The sequence below is a fragment of the Halichoerus grypus genome, chromosome 9 (assembly GCF_964656455.1).
Source record: "Halichoerus grypus chromosome 9, mHalGry1.hap1.1, whole genome shotgun sequence".
Classification (NCBI taxonomy): domain Eukaryota; kingdom Metazoa; phylum Chordata; class Mammalia; order Carnivora; family Phocidae; genus Halichoerus; species Halichoerus grypus.
Window position 1 is genome coordinate 20,131,964 of NC_135720.1, and position 22,942 is coordinate 20,154,905.

At 37.8% G+C, this 22,942-nt stretch overlaps 1 protein-coding gene across 3 annotated transcripts in view; it reads left to right on the top strand.

The window, feature by feature from the left end:
• Positions 1-22,942, top strand: part of EPM2A (EPM2A glucan phosphatase, laforin) — a 191,888-nt gene that overhangs the window by 64,675 nt on the left and 104,271 nt on the right. The window lies entirely within an intron of this gene.

Genomic DNA, 22,942 nt, shown 5'->3' on the forward strand with positions numbered 1-22,942 from the left:
TTTTTATTTTGATGTAGTCTCAATAGTTTATTTTTGTTTTTGTTTCCCTTGCCTCAGGAGATATATCTAGAAAGATGTTATGGCCAATGTCAGAGAAATTATTGCCTGTGCTGTCTTCTAGGACCTTTATGGTTTTAGGTCTTACATTTAAGTCTTTAATCCATCTTGAGTTTATTTTTGTGTGTGGTGTAAGAAAGTGGTCCAGTTTCGTTCCTTTGCATGTAGCTGTCCAGTCTCCCCAACACTTTGTTGAAGAGACTTTCTTTTTCCTATTACATGTCCTTGGCTCCTTTGTAGAAGATTAATTGACCATATAATTGTGGGTTTATTTCTGGGCTTTCTATTCTGTTCTATTGATCCGTGTGTCTATTTTTGTGCCAGTACCATACTGTTTTGATTACTACAGCTTTGTAATATAATTTGAAGTCTGGAAGTGTGATGCCTCAGCTTTGCTTTTCTTTTTCAAGATTACTTTGGCTATTCAGGGTCTCTTGTGGTGCCATACAAATTTTAGGATTGTTTGTTCTAGTTTTATGAAAAATGCTGTTGGTATTTTGATAAGGATTGCCTTAAATGTGTAGATTGCTGTGGGTAATATAGACATTTTAACAATATTTGTACTTTCAACCTGTAAGCATGGAATGCCTTTCCGTTTCCTTGTGTCCTCTTCAATTTCTTTCATCAGTGTTTTAGAGTTTTCAGAGTACAGGTCTTTCACCTCTTTGGTTAAGTTTATTCGTAGGAATTTTATTATTTTTGGTACAATTGTAAATGGGATTGTTTTCTTAATTTCTCTTTCTGCTGCTTCATTATTGGTGTATAGAAATGCAGTGGATTTCTGTACATTGAATTTTGTATCCTGCAACCTTACTGAATTCATTTATCAGTTCTAGTAGTTTTTTGGTGGTCTTTAGTGTTTTCTATATATATATATATAGTATCATGTCACCTACAAATAGTGAAAGTTTTACTTCTTTCTTACCTATCTGGATGTCTTTTATTTCCTTCTCTTGTCTAGGACTTCCAATACTATGTTGAATAAAAGTGGTGAGAGTGGACATCCTTGTCTTCTTGTTCCTGACCTCAGGGGGAAAGCTCTCAGTTTTTCACCATTGAGTATGGTGTTAGCTGTGGGTTTTCCATATAAGGCCTTTATTATGTTGAGGTATATTCCCTTTAAACATACTTTGTTGAGGGTTTTTATTATGAATGGATGTTGTGCCTTGTCAAATGCTTTCTCTGCATCTATGGTTTTAAAAAAAATTTTAAATTCAATTTAATTAACATATACTGTATTATTAATTTCAGAAGTAGAATTCAGTGATTCATCAGTTGCATACAATACCCAGTGCTCATTACTTCAAGTGCCCTTTAAAATGCCCTTCACCCAGTTACCCCATCCTCCCACCCACCTCCCCTCTAGCAACCCTCAGTTTGTTTCCTGTAGTTAAGAGTCTCTTATGGTTTGTCTCCCTCTCTGTTTTCCTCTTATTTTATTTTTCCTTCCCTTCCCCTATGTTCATCTGTTTTGTTTCTTAAATTCCACATATGAGTGAAATCATATGGTATTTGTCTTTCTCTGACTGACTTATTTTGCCTAGCATAATACCCTCTAGTTCCACCCACGTCATGGCAAATAGCAAGACTTCATTCTTTTTGATTGCGGAATAATATTCCATTGTATATATGCACCACATCTTCTTTATCCATTCATCTGTGGATGGACATCTGGGCTCTTTCCATATTTTGGCAATTGTGGACATTGCCGCTATAAACATTGGGGTGCAAGTGCCCCTTCGAATCACTTGATCAATCATATGGTTTTTATCCTTTCTCTTATTGATGTATCATGTTGATTGATTTATGAATATGGAACTACCCTTGTATTCCAAGAATAAATCCCATTTGATCATGATGAATGATTTTTTAAATTTATTGTTGGATTTGGTTTGCTAATGTTTTGTGGAGGATTTTTGCATCTATGTTCATCAGAGATATTGGCCTGTAGTGCTCTTTTTTTGGTGTGTGTGTTTTTGTCTGGTTTTGGAATCAGGGTAATGCTGGCCTCATAGAATGAATTTGGAAGTTTTTTTTTCCTCTTCTAGTTTTTGGAAAAGTTTGATAGAATTTGCCTATGAAGCCATCTGGTCCTGGACTTTGGTTTCTTGGGAGTTTTTTGATCACTGATTCAATTTCATTGCTGGTAATCAGTCTGTTCACATTTTCTATTTCTCACTGCTTTAGTTTTGTAGGTTATATGTTTTTAGGAATTTATCCATTTCTTTTAGGTTGTTCAATTTATTGGCATGTAATTTTTCATAATCTCTTACAATCCTTTGTATATCTGTGGTATTGGTTGTTATTTCTCCTCTTTCATTTGTGATTTTATTTTTTTGATTCCTGTCTCTTTCTTTTCTCTTTTGTTTGATGCATGTAGCTAGAGGTTTATTAATTTTGTTGATTTTTTTTTTTAAGATTTTATTTATTTGTCAATGAGAGAGAGCAAGAGAGCACAAGCAGGGGGAGCGGCAGGCAGAGGGAGAAGCAGGCTCCTAGCTGAGCAAGGAGCCTGATGCAGGACTTGATCCCAGGACCCTGGGATCACGACCCAAGACGAAGGCAGACACTTAACTGACTGAGCCATCCAGGCGTCCTGTTGGTCTTTTAAAAGAACCAGCTTCTAGTTTCATTGATATGTTCTACTGTTTTTTTGTTTTTTTTTTTTGAGTTCCTATATAATTTATTTCTGCTCTAATCTTTATTATTTCCTTTCTTCTGTTGGCTTTGGTTTCTGTGTGTTTTTCCTTTTCTAACTCCTGTAAGTGTAAGATTAGATTGAGATTTTTCTTGCTTCTTGAGGTAGGCCTGTATTGCTATAAACTTCACTCTTAGAACTGCTTTGGCTGCATCCCAAATATTTTGGACTGTTGTGTTTTCATTTTCATTTGTTTCCATGTATTTTTAATTTCCTCTTCGATTTCTTGGTTGACCCATTCACTGTCTAGTAGCATGTTATTTAATCTCCAAGTGTGTATGCCCTTTCCAGATTTCTTATTATGGCTGAATTTTAGTTTCAAAGCATTGTGGTCAGAAAAGATGCATAGTATGACTTTGATCTTTTTGAATGTGTTGAGACTTGTTTTGTGGACTAATATATGATCTATTCTTGAGGATGTTCTATGTGTACTTGAAAAGAATGTGTAGTCTGCTGTTTTAGGGTGGAATGTTCTGAATTTATCTGTTAAATCCATCTGGTCCAGTGTGTCATTCAAAGCTAGTTTCCTTGTTGATTTTCTGTTTGGATGATCTGTCCATTGATGTAAGTGGGGTGTTAAAGTCCCCTACTATTATTGTATTACTATCCATTAGTTCCTCTATGTTTGTTATTAACTTTTATGTATTTGGGTGTTCCCATGTTGGGTGCATAAATATTTATAATTGTTATAACTTCTTGTTGGATTGTCCTCTTTATTATTACATAGCATCATTCTTTGTCTCTTGTTACAGTCTTTGTTTTAAAGTCTATTTTATCCAATATAAGTATTGCTACTCCAGCTTTCTTTTGATATCCATTTGCATAATTATTGTTTCTCCATCCCCTCACTTTCACTCTGCATATACCTTTAGGTCTGAAATGAGTTTCTTGAAGGTAGCATATAGATGGGTCTTGTTTTTTTATCCCTTCCATCACCTTGTGTCTTTTGATTGGAGCATTTAGTCCATTTACATTACTTTGGATGGACTAAATTCCATTCACATTCAAAGTAATTATTTATAGGTATTTATGGACATTTTCTTACTTGTTTTGTGGTTGTTTTTATAGTTCTTCTCTCATCCTTTCTTTTCTTGCTCTTTTCTCTGATGGTTTGCTGGCATTCTTAATGATATACTTGTATTTCTTTCTCTTTATTTTTTGAGTGTCTATTACTGGTTTTTGATTTGTGGTTACCCTTAGGTTTGTATATAACATCTTCTGTCTGTATTAAGTTGATGGTCACTTAAGTTTGAACCTATTCTTTACTTCTCTCCCCTCTGCATTTTAGGTATATGGTGTCTTACCTTACATCCTTTTATTTTGTGAGTTCTTTGGCTGATTTTTATAGATATACTTATTTTTTCTGCTTTTGTGCTTCCTACTTTTCTTTACTTTTACTTATGGTCTTTCCTTTCGACTCAAAGAGTCCCCTTTAACATTTCTTGTAGGGCTGGTTTAGTGGTCATGAACTCCTTTAGCTTTTGTTTGTCTGGTAAACTCCTTATCTCTCTTATTCTGAAAGATAGGATAGTGGCTATCCTTGTAAGGATTAGAAAGGAGTAAGAGGAGAGTTTTCTAGGGTTTGTAGAAGTTCTGTTTCTGGATTTGGATGCTGGCTATATGTTATATTCAGTTTGTAAAAAGATTTATTGAGCAGTCCACTTATGTGTATTTTTAATGTATATTATTTTCAATAGAAAGTTTTTTTTTTTTTAGATTATTTATTTATTTATTTATTTGACAGAGAGAAAGACACAGCGAGAGAAGGAACAAAAGCAAGGGGAGTGGGAGAGGGAGAAGCAGGCTTCCCGTGGAGCAGGGAGCCCGATGCGGGACTCGATCCCAGAACCCCGAGATCATGACCCGAGCCGAAGGCAGATGCCCAACGACTGAGCCACCCAAAGTTTTTAAAAGTTCATGTACTCAGTCTTGCAAATACTTAAAAATTGACAGAGTGAAAAAAATCCTAATGTGTTACAAAGATAAACAACCAAAATGACTTACTGCAATGTTTCTCTTCAGTAGTTTCCATCAGAAAGTTAGATTCCTATTCAAAGTAAACAAGTAAGGATGGTAAAATAAAAGGCAGAGAAAAACAATTGTTTTTGAAGTCCATAACTGATTTTCAGTAGACCCACTTAAATTGTGTTTCAGATCTTTGGTACTGTACTTATTTTATTTGTTGATGTTTATCTCAAGAATGTGATAGGCTAAATGGCTGTATTTGTGAAAGTGCTTTCCGATGTTTGCTAAAACACATTGGAAAAGCCAACATAATAGCACTATAGCTTTTTATAGAGCATAAAAGAAACAAAGCCTCGGGGCGCCTGGGCGGCTCAGTCGTTAAGCGTCTGCCTTCAGCTCAGGTCATGATCCCAGGGTCCTGGGATCAAGCACCGCATCAGGCTCCCTGCTCAGCAGGAAGCCTGCTTCTCCCTCTCCCACTCCCCCTGCTTATGTTCCCTCTCGCTGTGTCTCTCTCCCTCAAATAAATAAAACCTTAAAAAAAAAAGAAACAAATAAAGCCTCCTAAAAGTATATTTGAAGCTTCATAGATCCTAGTCAGGAAATGGAATTATTTAATGTTTCAATAATGCCATAGGACCATCCTCCTTTTATGTACCATAAGTATCACGCCAGCTGCCTACTTTTAATATCAACGAGAAGAGGATGGATAGAATTTTCACACCTGTAATTTGTGTTGGAAACAATAAAAGATACATGAACATTTTCTACAGATCCCTTTGACCTATTTAATAAAATAACAGAATCCGAAATTATGAAAATTTTTAAGAAAGCTCTTGAGTAACTGAGGGGCATACTGTGGCAGGTGTGTTGGTCAATAGGGTGGGCATCAGTATTACTCAGGGCTCTCAATGCCTGCCAAACTCCCTCTTCTCTTGTGGTTATTTTATATTCATGACCATTCTTCTTCCTTTCCTTATGTAATATAAAAAACCCACCACTTAATTCCTAATTCTGTTTGCTGGATAGAGAAGGCAGTTCATTAATACATCACTCAATGTTTCTCGCTGCACATGGGCTATGCATTGCTAGGCAGAGGTAAGGGCTCTCAGGAAAGCTTCCTTTACATTGATAGAAACAGGTGTTCTCTTTTAGCTGTCAAGTCAGCTCCCTTCCGAGAATCTCGGATAAGTGGTCCAAATTACATCTAAAAGGAAAATTCGCCCAAGCATAATTACTTTTCATCAGGGTGCCACAAATAACGAAAAGAACAGAACACTGGAAATATATTGTAGTCTACTTAATCACCATCATTTTAAAAAGCTGATGTTGAATTCCTTACTTCAAGGCAAATTGTATAGCTTTGGTAGAAAATTAGGCATATTTTCTAAACACTAAATTATGTTTCTTCTAATTCACATTTGGCTAAGAAAAGCTGGCTAGTCTTTGTAGCAACGGAATATAAGAGATAAGGTTTGCAGCTGCCATTTCAAACAGTGCGGTTTTTTGTCTATTCTTTAATAGCTTCCTGTGTTTTTATTCATACTGAATGAATCTCCTTCTTTATCTTTCTTGGTAGGATAAATTTCATCAGGGCTGCTGCCTATGCAGGATGTAGGCAGATGCCTTATATCACCTTGCCCCTCCATCTCCTATTGTCCCTCACCCCCACCCAAGAGCGGAACTTGTGGAGAGCAAGAGATTATTAATATGGGTAGAAATAGTAAAGCTCTGCCCAGTGATAAACAATTATCTAGCACCATGCCTAAGAAATCCTGGTCATCAGAATTTTAGATAGCATCTCTCTGCACTTAAGAGAAGTTCTAGAACTGAAAATCTTGGTTGAGGCATGATGGAAAATCTGAGACCAAAAAACCTGGTGTGTGACTACAAGCTCAATCATTGATTAGATATGGGGAAGTTGCTTAAACTGTGCATGGCTTGGTTTATTCCTCCATAAAATTAGGATAATAATACCTATCCTATAAGAATCAAAGAGCCTAAAAAAACCATTTTTCCCCCTAGGATTGTACTTGATTAATAGTAGTAATTATAAACAAAAGCTAATATTTTGGGGAGGGTGTGTAGACTTTTGGGGAGATGTTGGGAGAAAGTGCCTGTCCTACATTAGCACCTTCAACCAGGGTGAGGGGCTTCAAGTCACCTTCTGTTTTCCCAGTTGCATTCTGTTTGTTCCCCATCAGCAGCTCTTCTTCTGTGATCCTTGCTGTTTATCCTTTCCAGCCAATTATGGAGAGCCTCCCACCCTCATAGCCGCTCTCTCTTTCCTTCCCACATTGATGAATGTTTCCTTTGGTTTGATGGACTAGAAATCCCATTCATAAAATCAGATTTGTCTTGATGATTAAGTTACTCTGGGCAGAGCTATTGGCTCCCCAATACATTACATATGTAAGGCGGGATCGGCAGGCTTTTCTGTAAAGGGTTGGGCAGTATGCATTTTAGGCTTGCTGGGTCATATGGTTTCTGTTGCAGGTAGTCAGCTCTTTTGTTATAATGTGAAAGTAGATATAGACAAATATGTTATCAAATGAGCATGGCAGTGTTCCACTGAAACTGTATTTACAAACAGATGGTGAGCTGGGTTTGGTCCATGGGCCATAGTTTTCTATGTCCCTAAGACATAGAGATGGATCACCCTGTACCAGCGTTTAAGGGACACAACAATCATGCAGTGAGGCTTTCCTGAAAATGTGCTCTATAGAGCATCAAACCTTACCTGGCCAAATATATTTCTGAAATGCTCCATGATTTTTCCCCTTCTTAGAGGTTCACCAATGCCTTAATACACTAAAGGCCCTGACTTTTTTCAGGGGTGTACCACGAGTAATAGGAATGATAACTAATGCCTTTATAGTGCTTAGTATGTGCCTGGAACGGTTCTAAATGCTCTGACATGTATTATTTCAACTAATCTCCCTGTGAGATATAGAGTATTGTTAATGCCGTTTTATAGTTGATGAAACTGAGGCACTGGCAGGTTAATAATCTGCCCAAGGTATAACAGAATTAGTGGAGCTGGGGTTCAAAGATAGGCAGCCTGGCTCCAGAGTCTGTGCCCTTGGCCACCATCACCTCCATGTAACATCTGGGCATCGATGTGCAGTAAGTACCATGTGAGCTGGGAAGGTGCTTCTTTACTCTAGTTCTCTCAGTTTACACATTAGAAAATTGAGGTCTAGAGAGATTCCAGTGACTTTGCAGGGTCACAAGCATAATTAATAACTGAGATAAGTTTACAAATCAATTAAATCACTGCTTGTCACTTGAAGAAATGCTTAAATTAATCCTTTATAAAGACAGAAAATCCTTTTAAAAATGAGTAATCACCTCTAATTTCCTTTTTCCAATTCAGGTTTTTATAGCCAGTTCCATTTCAGTGGGGTAAATGTTTGATTTTTAAAAGGTGGAATTATTTCCACTTAAAAAAAATAGGATAGACAGATCTTAATCTCCAACTCTCACCTCTCTCTCAGGCTCTGAATCAGTGTTCCCAAGACTCTGAGCACATCAAAATCACTTGGGGTCCTTGGAAAAAATGATGCTGAGCCCCACACCACCACCTTAGAAATCCTGTTTTTTTTTTTTTTAAGATTTATTTATTTATTTTAGAGAGACAGAGAGAGAGAGAGAGAGAGAGAGTGCGCAGGGGAGGGTGTTGGGGAGGGACAGGGGGAGAGAATCTTCAAGCAGACTCCCCGCTGAGTGCAGAGCCCGCCGTGGGGCTCGATCCCACCACCCTGAGATCATGACCTGAGCTGAAGGCGGCCACTTAACCGACTGAGTCACCCAGGTGCCCCCAAAATTCTGTTTTAATTGAGGATCTGGCCTAAGTATTTCTAAAGATGTCTCCAAGAGATTCTAGTATGTATCCAGGCTTGCGAATCACTGCTCTAGAGTCACATTTGTTATTGTCTGCTAAATTTGTCCACCTACATTAACAGCTAACATTTAAAATACTACATGGAATAAAACAAAACTCATGTGGGCCATGGCTTATAATTTATAAAGTTGTGACCACATTCCAGGCATGAGTGGAACTTTATTATTGCAGATAATTTGTGCTGGCGGCTATAATATTCAATCAGTTTTGTGTGAGTGGGACCTTTAGATTGACATGCATAACTGCAGAACCAGACTAACTCAAAACTCAAGGATTCTGGTAGGTTGCTGCAAGTCTGTATGGCTCGTATGGAGGCTGTTCTCTACCTTTTATGTGGATGTTTAATGCCTGGGACTTATGGTAGAAGGAACAAGTATTGTGGAGTTAGGTTTCGCCACCATTCTTCAACTACTTACAAATATAATCATTTATGATAGAAGACTTTAGAAAAGAAATCATGTGTAGTAGAGGAGTTTAGCATAGACATAGACCATCTATGAGATCAAATGGGATTGAAATGATCAGGATTTGAGATGGTCTAACTACTATCAAACACTAAATTTGTCTTTAAGTTTTCTGGCAGTAAAGGCAAAAAAGGTAACAATGTTAAGGGACATAGTTTTATATTTTGGCTAAAAACAGCTTCCACATTACAGAGAAAATTGTTATTTTTGAACTGATTTCAACCAGTAATTTAATACATATATTTTTGGGATAACACAGTTAAAATATCTTTACCACAGTTTTGCAAAAGTCATAGAAACGCTGATCAATTGATGATAGTTGAATAAATCCTCATATAGTTGAATGAACCAAATATCGTAAATAAAGACATTTCTATAGTTGTTCATTCACTCATTTATTTATTCTCTCAGTCACCTGTTTGCTTTTAATTGCTAACAATGTACTGGATACACTGTTAAGTTCTGGGAATACGGCACTCAGTAAGATCATTCTTGTTCTCAAGCAGCTCACAGTATAGAGGAGGAAATGCTCAGTACAACCAACATTTCAGAGTGAGAGTCCAGAGCTGGAAATAGAGGTGTGTGTTCATTTATGTTATGGGGACACAAAGAAGGAGGACCTAAGTGAGATTATGGGCAATCAGAGAAGACTGAATAGGCTTAATCAGATAGATGAGCACTGAAAATGCATTTTAAAAGGAAGAACATCAGGTTAAGCAGCAGGGAAAGAATACAGGGCATTCAGGAGAATTACAAATATCTTTCCTAAATTGGAGGGTGGGGTTCACTTGGGGATGTGGAATCAGAGATGTATGTAGGGTCAGATTCCAAATATCAGACCAAAGGCTTATAGACTTTATATAAAAGTGATGGGTAGGCATCTGACTATTTTAGGTAGGGGAGTCACATGATCAGATTTCTGTTTTAGCAAGATTACTATAGCTACAGTGTGGAAGGGAGACAGACTGGGAGGTCACTTAGGAGGCTGTTGGTGTAATTCACTTCGTAAGTGTTGAAGATCTGAAGGGAAGCAATGCTAATGTAGACTAGGGGATAATGTAGACAAGCTGATATAGACAGCTATTTAGGAGATTGACTTCTATGGGTTAATGACTGTAAGAAGGGGAAGAGAGAAGAATTAAGTAAAGTTTCCTGGCTTAGATGATTGGGCAGCTGCGGGATAATTTACAGAGATCAAGAACACCAGAGGAAAATTAGGTTTTTGGGTAGGGAGCAAAGAGTGAAAGATGGTGAAGATGAGTTCATTTGGTACTTATGGGACATTGAATGGAGAATTCCAGTAGGGCATTGAGGTCTGAGCTGGAGGCAATAGTTTTGGAATTTACCAGCATGTAGATGACAGTTATAGATGGCAGTGTATATTTGGGAGATGACTTACAGTCTGGAACTCTGAGAAACACTCACACTTAAGAGGACACAGGGCTTAGGAAGGAGACAGAAACATTAGTAAAAATAAACTGGGTGTATGTGTGGTAATGGAAGTGATCAATAGGATACATGCTATCACCTAGGGATATAATCTGGAACAGAGATGGAACTGAGATAGGAATATATTAAACTGTCTGTTGAGTATCAGTTGTGCTGGGTGGGACTTGATAGGTGTTGGCTCTCTGACACTAGACTGAATTCTCTTAATGGGAGCCTATGGTTGGTTCATATTGTTTAAGGGACATATGCTTTAGATATCAGATATGTTTAAAAAGTTTGAGATCCTAACATTTCTCCATACACTTAAGCCCAGTTGTGAGTGCAGAATAAATATCTTCAAAAGTCTTGAAGAAATTGAAACACTTGCATAGCACAAGATGGAAATGACAATGTCCTGGGCTATGAAACACGGAAGAGGCAATTTTAGCTTAAAAAAATCAAGGCTGATTTCTACCAATTGAGCACTTCAATGAGTGGTCAGTGGAATGGATGATCTTAAATAAAACTCTGTTGGGAAGGTCTTGCCAGAACAAATTAGCTGCCGATAAGAGCACCATGTAACTGAATGCACTCTCTCCATGACTAGGGTTGTTGAAGATTACCAATTTAAATATGACAGTTTTGGTTGGGGTATGATTGGGACTTAGCCTGTTTGTGAATTGTATTAGACTACATGTCTGTTTAAGACCTCTCCTAGTTAGGGATAACATAAGGAGATGAAGTATCACTAATTCCTGGCCTCTTTTCCCATAGCTATGGATCTTCAGGATCTCTGGGTAATTTAAAACAGAGGCCTTTTCGATTTGCATTATCTTTAGGAGAGTTTACTGGCTACCATGACTTCTCTCTATACATTGTGAAATACACTGTATGTGCCCTGACTTCAGGCTGAATGAAAGAAGCAAAATATCCCAGGGCTTTTGTAGGTCTCAGTATTAGAATATTTGTGGTTTAACATCTCTCCTGGTCTTACCATCCTAACTACTAACATCTCAAAGGGGAAGAGGAGGTGTTTTTTGTTGCTCCTTCTGGAACCTTACCTAATTTCTAACACCCCTTGCTGCAACACTGCTAATGGCATCAGAGTTTTCAACCATTTAATTCCCTTGATGCCCTATACATTTCAAGTCTTATGTGAATTTTCCCTGATTTTCAGCATCTACATGTAAAAAAATCTCCAACTACATTTTAAAAAGATAACACAAAAGGAAATTTTAGGTCTCTATCATGAAGCCGATGAGCACTATAAAAAAGGAGAAAGGAGGAATGTTTTAGAGCCAAGGAAGGTTGTTACGTAAGACAGTCATTTGGCTTCTTGCAGGTTCTTCCCTGGAAAATCAAGAAAGAGGACTAAAGAGATTTTATTTTATTTTTTTATTTTATTTTTTTTAAAGATTTTATTTATTCATTAGAGAGAGAGAGAGAGCATGAGCAGGGGGAGAGGCAGAGGGAGAGGGAGAAGCAGGCTCCCTGCCGAGCTAGGAGCCTGATGTGGGGCTCGATCCCAGGACCTTGGGATCATGACCCGAGCCGAAGGCAGAAGCTTAACCATCTGAGCCACCCAGGCGCCCCAAGATTTTAAAATGTTCCATAATTAGAATTTAAAAAAATAACGTTCTCTCTGCATGGTTAATATTAGGCCTCTAATACTAGCATCAGTAGTAGAGATAAAATGCTTGTCTTCCTGTTTGTTCTAGCAGGACGATCTTTTACTCATCAGGGTGCCTGAGTACTGAAGTACTGAGTACTGACCTATAGTGAACTGTTGTGATGTATAATAAAATAATGATAGTATTTAGGTCGCATACCATGAGAGCACTCCTTGCTACAAGGGCCAGCAGCCTTGGGACTACAGGGAGCTTGTAAAAGTGCAGAATCTTAGGCTCCATCCCAGACTTACCGAATCACTATCTGCATCTTGAGATGATCCCTAGATGATGCGTCTCCACATTAATATTTGAGAAGCTCTGGTTTAGATGGATAATAATTGTACAACTATCCCACACTTTTTTTTGGTCAAGAAAACTATAGTGAAAACACCTGTTGTGTTCCAAGTTCTGAATAGAATTTTTTTCCATACTAGAAATTTCTTGTATTTTAATTAATCAGATGATTGGTTGGCATTGAAGAATTACTGTAAAGAAGAAGAAGAATGCGTTTTTTTCATTTGCTGTCATGCATTTTAAGTTCCTTTTTTTTTGTTGTTCTAGAGCTGAAATAAAGACCCACAGGTATAAAAAATAAATTTTAATAATATCTCTTTAGTGAATTTATTAAATAAATAAATCAGTTTCCTGTGTACCACTTGGTCTACAGTGGATATTTCCTTGAAATGAGATAAATCTAGTTGATAGTCAACTTATCCTGCATACAAAGTTCTTACATCAATAAAACCCCTATGTTATTAACATTTCTATAATGGATATAATGATTTATGTGGAAAACTGAAAAGAAGTTTGAATAGTTTGATATCATCAAGCCTTTAAGCATATGGATGCCATAAGCATGATGCCTGGTGTATAAAATGTTGGTTACTCTGAAACTTGTAAAAATACATAGTAAATAAACTTAGAGAGCTCCAGGCTTCACTGAAGGCAGACCTGGTTAAACTGTAGATTATAATATCACATTAGTAAACTTAGAGTCATTTTTGAATTTTCACTTTCTCTCTACTCTTTCATCTAATTAATGTGCAAATCCTGCTGGTTCCACCACTAAAGTACATTTTGAGTTAATCCACTTTTCTCTATCTGCACCAATAACTATCCCAAGCCATCACTCTCCCAAAGGTCTTTCCTTTTCCTCGATAGTTTCCTGCTCTATCTTCTGCCCAATCCATTTTCCACTAACAGCTAGAGTCACCCTTTAAAAATGCTAAAACAAGTCCATGTAACTCCTCCACTTAACAACCTCTCACTGCTTTTTCATTGCATTTGTGGTGTTATGCAAATTCCCTAGCAGGTCAGTGAGGCCCGACAGGGTCTTCTCAATCTAAGTCATGCCATGCCCCTCTCTTGCCCTTTCTGGGCTTCTCTCAGTTCCTAAAGTCTACCTCACTCTTTCTCACCATAGGAATGTTGAATGTCTCACTCTTTTTCCCACATCAGGTCTCGGTTTTAATGTCACCTTTTCGGGGAGGACCTTCCTCACTGTCTTATCTGAAGTCTGGCTTTCCTGTGATTCTCTATTTTAACTCCCTGTTTGTGTCCTCAATAGCACATTATTTGACAAATAAATATTATACATTTTGCATGTTCATTTGCTCACTGCCTGTCTTCCTCCAAGAATGCAGGCTTGCGTGAGGGCATATACCTTGACTGTCTTGCTCACCGTTGGCCGTTGACTGCGTGGCAAAAAGGAGGCATCGTTACCTATTTGTTAAATGGATGGAATGACTTTAAAACAAATACAGGAAAAAATCTTACATTTAATTTTTAATTACTTCCTTGATCTTCAGTGGTTACTAGTTCATTATGCAAGTGGTTAATTTTAAACAAATCTTTTCAAGTTCATTATGTGAGAATGTATTAAACATGACATTTTACTCTTTCAAGGAGTGCTCAGCATTGGAAGCAAAATTAACATGCCAAGAGACAGAACATTTTGTTGAACTTTGTATCACAGTAACCAACTGAGGCTGCTTAGCCTAGTTATTTGCCTCAATCTTTGTGTTACCTTGACTGACTAAGAAAGTGAAGTGTGACAGTTGCCTTATTTATTGCTATAATCTGTCAGTGTGGCATATAAACCAAATTTCAGGGCAACAAAGCCTCAAAACCAAGAAAGCCAAAGTCTCTTGGACTCAGAATCTTCTTTTTTTTTTTTGTTAAAGACTTTATTTATTTATTTATTTATTTACTTATTTATTATTTATTTGCAAGAGAACGAGACAGAGAGCATGAGTAGGGTGAGGGGCAGAGGGAGAAGCAGACCCCCCATGGAGCAGGGAGCTTGATCCTGGGACTCTGGGATCATGACCTGAGCCTAAGGCAGACGTTTAACTGACTGAGCCACCCTTGGACTCAGAATCTTAACAAGTTGTGAGTCCGAAGACTGTGCTCTTATACATTTCAGGCGATTTTCCATTGAGATCCATTCTCTGAAAGCCAAGCAAACAGGCCCAAGACTGTACTGTATTTATGAAAACTAGGTATCTAGTTCTAAAGTTCAGAACTTTAGAACTGAGCTATTAGATTAAGAAGGAAACCCAAATAGCACAACCAGGGGCCTGATGATCTTGTCTGCCATGTTGGAGATGCTCAAGTGATGGACTGAAGGACATGAGTCAAGGAATGAGATTGGGTAGTACTATTGTATAAGAGGACGACTGGGATGCCACAAGCAAAAGCTAATTGTAGAATTTCAAAGATCAGGATGAAAGGTGAAAAATATCTATTAAAATGTTTTACTTTAAGTATACCTCATTTATGGATATTTGAAGAATCTGGATGGTTGAATGTATATATTTTAAGTCTGAATGTTTAGACTTTGTATTAGTTTTCTGGGGCTGCTCTAACAAAGTACCATGAACTGTGATGGTTTTTAAACAACAGAAAATTATTGTTTCAGTTCTGGAGGCTAAAAGTTCAAGATCAATGTGTCTACAGGGTTGATTCATTCTGAGGGCTTTGAGAGAAGGATCTATTCTAAGCGCTTCTCCTTGCCTTGTAGACAGCTGTCTTCTTTTATCTTCACATCATCTTCTCTCTGTATGTGTTTGTGTCCAAATTTCCCCTTATAAGAATAACAGGCATACTGGATTAGAGTGTATCCTAATGGCTTCATTTTAACTTGATTACCTCTGTAGGGACCCTATCTCCAAGTGAGGTGACATCTAAGGTGCTGGGGGTTAGGACTTCAACATGGAAATTTTGGGGAAACTCAAGTCAATCCATAACAGACCTTAATAATTATTATATGGCATTTTAAATATAGAAAATAAAAACATATGACAAAAATATTTGCTTCATGTGGCTATAAACTACATAGTACATCCAAAAAAAATCTAAGAAACTAAGTGTACCTGTAGAAATTAGCATGTGCTCTCTATATACTATAGTCTATAACCTATAAGCAAACTATAATAAAACTATTTTTTAAATAAAGAAGTTAGTATCACTCTCTAAATTGAAATTTGTCTTTTTGCAGTCATTCAGCCTTAACTGGAGTCTTTGGGGTAGAAGTTTGTTATTAATAACATAACACTTAACACTAGAGGGCAGATTTTTAGCAGAAGGAGTTACATGTACTAATGAAGCTTGGAGCTTACTGGAGGTTGATTTTAACGTTTCTCTTGCTTTCCCAGTAATGAGATCTAAATGATAGGACTGATAGACTTTTTTTTCTTTACCCATTATTTAAAAGCCAGATCACATTTTAATTTCACGTTGAATTGCCCATAAAATATTAAATAAGGTAAATGCAACAAAATTATCCAACTTAGAAAATGTGCTCATCATTTTTTTTTTTTTTTAAACTCCTGAATCATTAGCTGGGTTTTATGAAGAACCTCAGCAAAATCCATTTTCTCCCTCTTTGAAATGGTGCTGTGTTTTTATGGCTTAGAAGAAGGCACTGCCTTTAATAGTTGTGGTCTCTTGGGGTGATAAAAAATAAACAAATCCTATGTTCACACATTGATCTCATCATCCCGTGTTTCCTAACTTTTTTTTCTTATGGACAAAATATAATGCTAATTTTCACCTTCAGGAAGAGGTTATTCTGCCATTTTTCAAGGCCATTAGTGATGGAACTTGAGATGTGGAGTCCATACAACTGGCTTATTTGCTGATATCTTCTGTTTTTCCTATGCCCCCTCCTCCTGTCAAAACCTGGTGGTATTTTCTGCAAAGTGCTTGGATGCTGATTCTGTCTGATGTACTCATTTTTGCCAGTAAGGCCCCCTTTCACTGACAGCAGAGATGGAACAAGCGGGCTCTGATTCATACGCTTCACTAGCTGTTGTAACAGGGGCCCCGCCTGACAGGTGAAGCGAACATTGTAGTATTGTGATGTGATTACCTGGAACCACAAATCCAGTTTCACCCAAATGAGCGAAATTGATTTTGATTTGCAGTCCAACAAAGTAAGGTTCCAGAATGTCAGCCATCCATCTACCCCCGAAACCCTCACCCCCACCGCCCCCCGTCCCCGGTCTTTAGCTAAGTTGTAACATTACTAGGATGGATTTTATTTAAATACAATTTTGTTGAATCATGGTGGCAGTAGTCAAAACTCAAATGAATAAACCTTTTATCTGCAAAAGTACATTCGTTTTTTTGGCCAAAGTACGTTCTTAATGAATGTTGCTATATTAAATACTTGTCATGACTCAGAAGTAGATTTAGTTTTGACTTTTTAGAAGATGCTACCTATTAAACACATAGACACACATCCTCATAGCTACTCTTTCCTAACAGTTTCCCATTCCCCACTTTCTGTCTGGGGATCATTTTTAGTCTTGAAAGTATTTTTGGAGAATGGTAAGGACTTAACTCTTATATATGCGTGTGTAGGGCTGAGCAATCCGTGCCCTTTCATTGCCGTATTTTTTGGTGCTATTAAAAGGTATTGAGATCTCTATACTAACTTTCTACATATTTATTGGGATTGGCTAGGCTAGTGGTTTTGGAATCTGGCTGCATATGTAATACATATAACCTGGTTAATTTCTTGAAAAAAAAATCCACAGAATCATAGACCTCACTCCACAGACACTTAATGACTGATGACCTCTGGACTAGATGTTGGTAATACAAGTTTTTATAAAAACTCATGTGGCTTGAATGCAAAGTCAGGTTTGGGAACTTCTGGGTTGATTGTCAATACCCGTTAGGTGCAGTGGTTTCCTCCGACCTTTTCAGATGATCTATAGTTGAGCTGCCAGAAATCTGATGTAACTCATGACCAATAGTGAGCTATTCATAAAGTAGTAATTCTCTGGAAGTTTTACAGTGTAATTTATAATATAATTGTGATCTATTTATTTTTTAATTTCATTATATCTTTGAAGTTTTGTATGTCTTGCATCAAAACTACCTTTACGGAGGATTTTTATTCCCTAAATCCCATATTTCAACAAGCTTCTTTTTACCTTAAAAAAATCCTGATTTTTAAAATTGTTTAAAGTGCCATTGATGCCAAGAGAAGATTAAAAGATGAGAGGAATAAAAATTGATTTTTAATGGTGTCAAATCATTCTCTTTTGAGTGGATAAGCAAAAGTCTAATTACTGTTTAGAAAGTACATCATGCATCCTATTACCTCCAATGTATCATGTAACTAGAAATATACCGCCTATTATTAGAGACAACAAGCTGAAATAAGATGCATATAAAGGGCACTTTGGCTAGGGAAGCAGGATCCATTGATTTGTGTGTTTCCCACAAACAGTCCTCTGGCTCCGCATCTCATATAATGGTTCAGTACCATTTACTTTATAACTTTAATTCTCTATTCTTCAACACAGCACTTGTTTTCAAAATTTATCTTTAGTGATCTACCTCCTAGATTCAGCACATCTTGCTTAAAAAATCAGGAATTTAAGAATTTATACTCATTTCTTTTTTTTTTTTTTTTTTTAAGATTTTATTTATTTGCGAGAGAGAGAATGAGAGACAGAGAGCATGAGAGGGAGGAGGGTCAGAGGGAGAAGCAGACTCCCTGCTGAGCAGGGAGCCCGATGCGGGACTTGATCCCGGACTCCAGGATCATGACCTGAGCTGAAGGCAGTCGCTTAACCAACTGAGCCACCCAGGCGCCCTATACTCATTTCTTAAATATGGACTCTGACTTGAGGCACTTCTAGAGGAAGAATTGTTATTAAAAAGTTAGAGATACCTGATTCAGAAGCTAGTGTTGATGTGTGTGTGGGAATGTATAAGTGTGTATTCCAAGCGCTTATTTCCATTAGAAACTTGATGTGGGAAAGGTACCAACTTTGGGCCTGTTTACCTTTGACTTGTTCTGAGTTTCCTGAGGTCCCTGGTTAAAATACACTTGAAGACCAGGGCTGAAAGAGATGGTAGAGTAACACCTTTTTTTCTCCCCCAGTAACACAGTGTGATTCTATATACTGACTCTGGCTTGGCATTCTGATTTCTTATTTTGTATGATTTGCTCTTTGTATATCTCTATGCACTATTCTTTTGTCTTTATTCAAATCTTGCATGCAGACACTTATTTTGGCATTTATTCTCTAGCTACATACTAAGTGCTATGCACTCAAAGAGTGCAATATTCCGGAGAACTCTGGGTAACGTTTGGAATTTAGCTTGCCTGTCCTGAATATTCATTTTAATATTTTACCAGTCCACTTCAAAATTTTACCAATAAAAATGCACTGTTGTTCAAAAGGTTATATTTCTTGGTTATATCACTGGGGTGTCTACTGCCCTCTTTTCCAGCTTTGGAAACTTTAGTATGGTCCGTTCAGCCCTGCAGCCCACCACTAGCATGACAGCCCACCACTGCTGCCCACTAGGCCTCCCGCAGGGAACTGGAGGAGAAAGCTTTAAGGGATGATGGAAGGAGGGATGGAGCATGTAGATAGAGCTGGTCCCTGCTCTCACTCAACAGCCAGAGGGAGGGGCCAGTGACCTAGCCTGTGTGTCCTTTCCATTCTTGTGAAGACTGAATACTCAGCTAACAGTGTCCTGGTCAAGCACATCTCTTGAGCACTCTCCAAGTGTCCCTGCTAACGATTTTTCTGTTGGCCTCCTGGCCTCATGGGATATTTGAGAATTCTTTAGGGTCAAGAATAAAGTGAAAGGCCTTTGGATCCCATGCTCGTCCTCACAATACCATTAGGTTTTTTCTCTAACTATTCTCTTTATTTTAAATTTTGTTGCCTTTATTTTTTCCATAATCATCTTCAATAGCCCATAAGAAATGCCTAATAACCTATTAGGCTTAGAGCCCAAGCAGCAATAAAAATTGGTTTATCTTCTCCTGGAGGGTAAGTAGGATTCAAGTTTTAGGTGATGCTAGATCTTGAGAGATATTTTCATTGTGGATGGGTAATACCCATATTTGAGGATTAGTCACCTGGCTTCTTACATTAGCATTAACAATGACAACAACAACAGCCAAAAGGAAAAAAAAAAAAGAACCAAAACACAAAAGCAAGCTAGATTTCATTTAAGAAAATAGGATGAGTATTCTAAACTCTGTAGCATTCTAATGAAGGATACACAGAACAATGGAAATTTATCTGAATAGTCAGTACAATACAAAATAAATTACTAAAATAAGTAAATTATAACAAATAGACATAACTTGCATTTATTGTACATCCACTAGTATCAGTCCTATTCAAATACCTTATTTATTTGTATTTACTTTCCGTGAATTAGTTATTTTTAGACACATTTTAGAGAGAAGACCACCAAAGGCTTAGAGATGATAAATAACTTGGCCTAATGTCAGACAGTTATTACCGAGTGCTTTTAAAATGATCATGTTATGATTGGCATATTTTCTTGCTTGTGTTTAGTGCCCTTTCCATTACATACCACTTAAAATGTTGTAGTGCTATTCAGCTATGTTATATTAGACTTTTGCTTCACTCTCTAGGTGTCTCTCTTTCTATACATACATATGTACATACATACATACATACATATTTAGAAATATGATACGGAATACCATCTTATCATCAGAATGACATCACCAATGAGCAACAGACTGTGTCAGATATGTTGGTCTTATTCCTGCCCCATATTCCCTTTCTTCCTAGATAGAGTAAGGAGTTCTATTCCACTTCTGTTCTCCTAAACAAGGCTTCTTAATCACAGCATTATTGACGTTTTGGTCTTGATAATCCTTTGTTGTGGGAGCTGTCCTGTGCATTGTAGGTTGTTTAGCAACATCCCCGGTCTCAATCTACGAGGTGCCATCAGCACCACCCAGCGTCATCATCTAAAATGCCTCCATAATCATTGCCAAATAGCCCTTGGGAAACAAAATTGCCCCCAACTGAGAAGGACTGCCTTAAGCTCAATATGAAAGTAACTTTATAAAAGTGTAGCCCCTCTGCTCAACTTCTTTCCTGCGCATTAGGGACTTTAAGGAATTAATTATTTAGGCACTGTATTAGAGCAAGTCAGATTACCCTGTGGGAACAAACAATGGCTTAAAGCAACGAGCTATTGGCTCTCCAGGGCAGCTGGCCTCCCAAGGTAGCTTACCATTCGAAGCTACTTCAGTCTTCCAGTAGCTCAGTATCCACATATGTTTCCGTGATCACCATAGCAGTGAAAGACAGAGCATAGAGCATTGTGCACGAGGTCTTAAATATGTCCCTCCGGAAGGGACACATGTTACTTCAGCTCACTTTCTATCGACAAAAGTAAGTCAGGAGCTCGAACTTTCAAGCAGAGAAGTAGGTTAGTCCTCCATGCTTGAAAGAGGATAACTGGGAACACTGGTGAGCATCAAGTGATGTTTGCCATCATCATTTATGAACTGTTGTCTGAATGCTTTATATTGAACCTAGTAAAGGTATAGGTGACATGATTCAAATAAAGTTGAAACAGAGTATTCGTTCTGGAGGAACCCATTAGTTATGGAGAGGATGTACCTGTGTGAAATAATCAGTGGACAAGACAATATATACTACATGCAATAAGTTATAATGTACACTACATTTATATATTATTTGGAAAATATTTGCATTTTTATGATGTTTGCATGATATGTCTTTTGGGTTCTGGGGCCCAATTCCAGTATATGTGGGGTGAGGGGATTTCCCCATACATCCAACTAATTTTCTGGACAACAACTTGGTGTCTTAATTCTGACACTATCTACCTGGAGATACCATCAGCTTCTGCAAGTTAAGAGTTCAGTCCTATACGATGCTCCCCCACTCTTCACTTCAGATGCCACATGCAAATGAAGGTTGTTACCCGTGCTTCTGATGGACTGGCTATAAATCAGAGGTACTATGACCCTTTCCAATTTTGGGTTTGATTAATTTGCTAGAGCAGTTCATACAACTCAGGAAACATTTTACTAGATTACTGGCTTATTTTAAGAGGGTATAACTCAGGAACAGTCAGATGGCATAGATGCATAGGGCAAGGAACATGGGAAATGGCATAGAGCTTCTATACCCTCTTGGGGAGCCCCACTCTTCCTGCATTACCAACCTGGAAGCTCTTGGAATCATGACCTTTTGGGTTTTATGGAAGCTTCATTACATAGGGATGATTGATTAAATCATTGGCCATTGGTGATTGGTTCAACCTTCAGCTCTCTCTCCTCCCAGAAGCCGAGGGGTGGGGAGAAGTTCTGTCCTCTAGTCACAAAGTTGGTTCCCCTGCCAACCAGCCCAGGGTGGGTGCTGTCCAAAGTTACCTCATTAACATAACAAAAGACAGCTTTATGGCTTTTATCACTCAGGAAACTGTGATGAAGACCAAATACATATTTCTTATTATAAATCATAATATCACAGTATGTCTACCTATTGTTTTTTTTCTTAATGTCCAATAAAATTTCATAAATCTTTCTGGTTAAATGTATTCCTAGATGTTTTACAATTTTCTTTCTATTTTTGAATGAGATTCACCTCCACTTCCCCATTTCTACCTGGCTATTGCGAGTAGAGAAGAGCTGTTTGATTTTTGTACATTTTCCCTCATCCAGATGTCTTAATACTTTTAATATTTGCATAGCTTTTGTAATTGAATCTTTTAGGGAGTGGTTCTCAAGGTTTTGCACTGAACGAGCAGCATCAGTATTGCCTGGGAACTTGTTAGAAGTCCAAATTCTTGGACTCTCAACCCAGATCTACTGACTCAGAAACTTTGAGGGTGGGGTCCAGCCTTTGGGATATTAGATAGAGAAACATGCTTGAAAAAATATGAACATTTTCTTTTCTTTTTTTCCAGATAGTTCTATTTCTTCTTATAGCATTAGATGAAACATATAGGACAATGTTGGGTACTAATGGATATAAGCTTGACTTTGATTTTGTTTAAAAGAAGATTGTTGTTTGTTAGCTTCTGGTGTTTAAAAGTTTTCCTACTGGGCGCCTGGGTGGCTCAGTTGGTTAAGCGACTGCCTTCGGCTCAGGTCACGATCCTGGAGTCCCTGGATCGAGTCCCGCATCGGGCTCCCTGCTCAGCAGGGAGTCTGCTTCTCCCTCTGACCCTCCCCCCTCATGTGCTCTCTCTCATTCTCTCTCTCTCAAATAAACAAATAAAATCTTAAAAAAAAAATAAATAAATAAATAAAAGTTTTCCTACTATTTGAAATTTTTTCTTTTTTAAAGATTTTATTTATTTATTTGACAGAGAGAGAGACAGCGAGAGGGAACACAAGCAGGGGGAGTGGGAGAGGGAGAAGCAGGCTTCCTGCTGAGCAGAGAGCCTGATGTGGGGCTCGATCCCAGGACCCCGG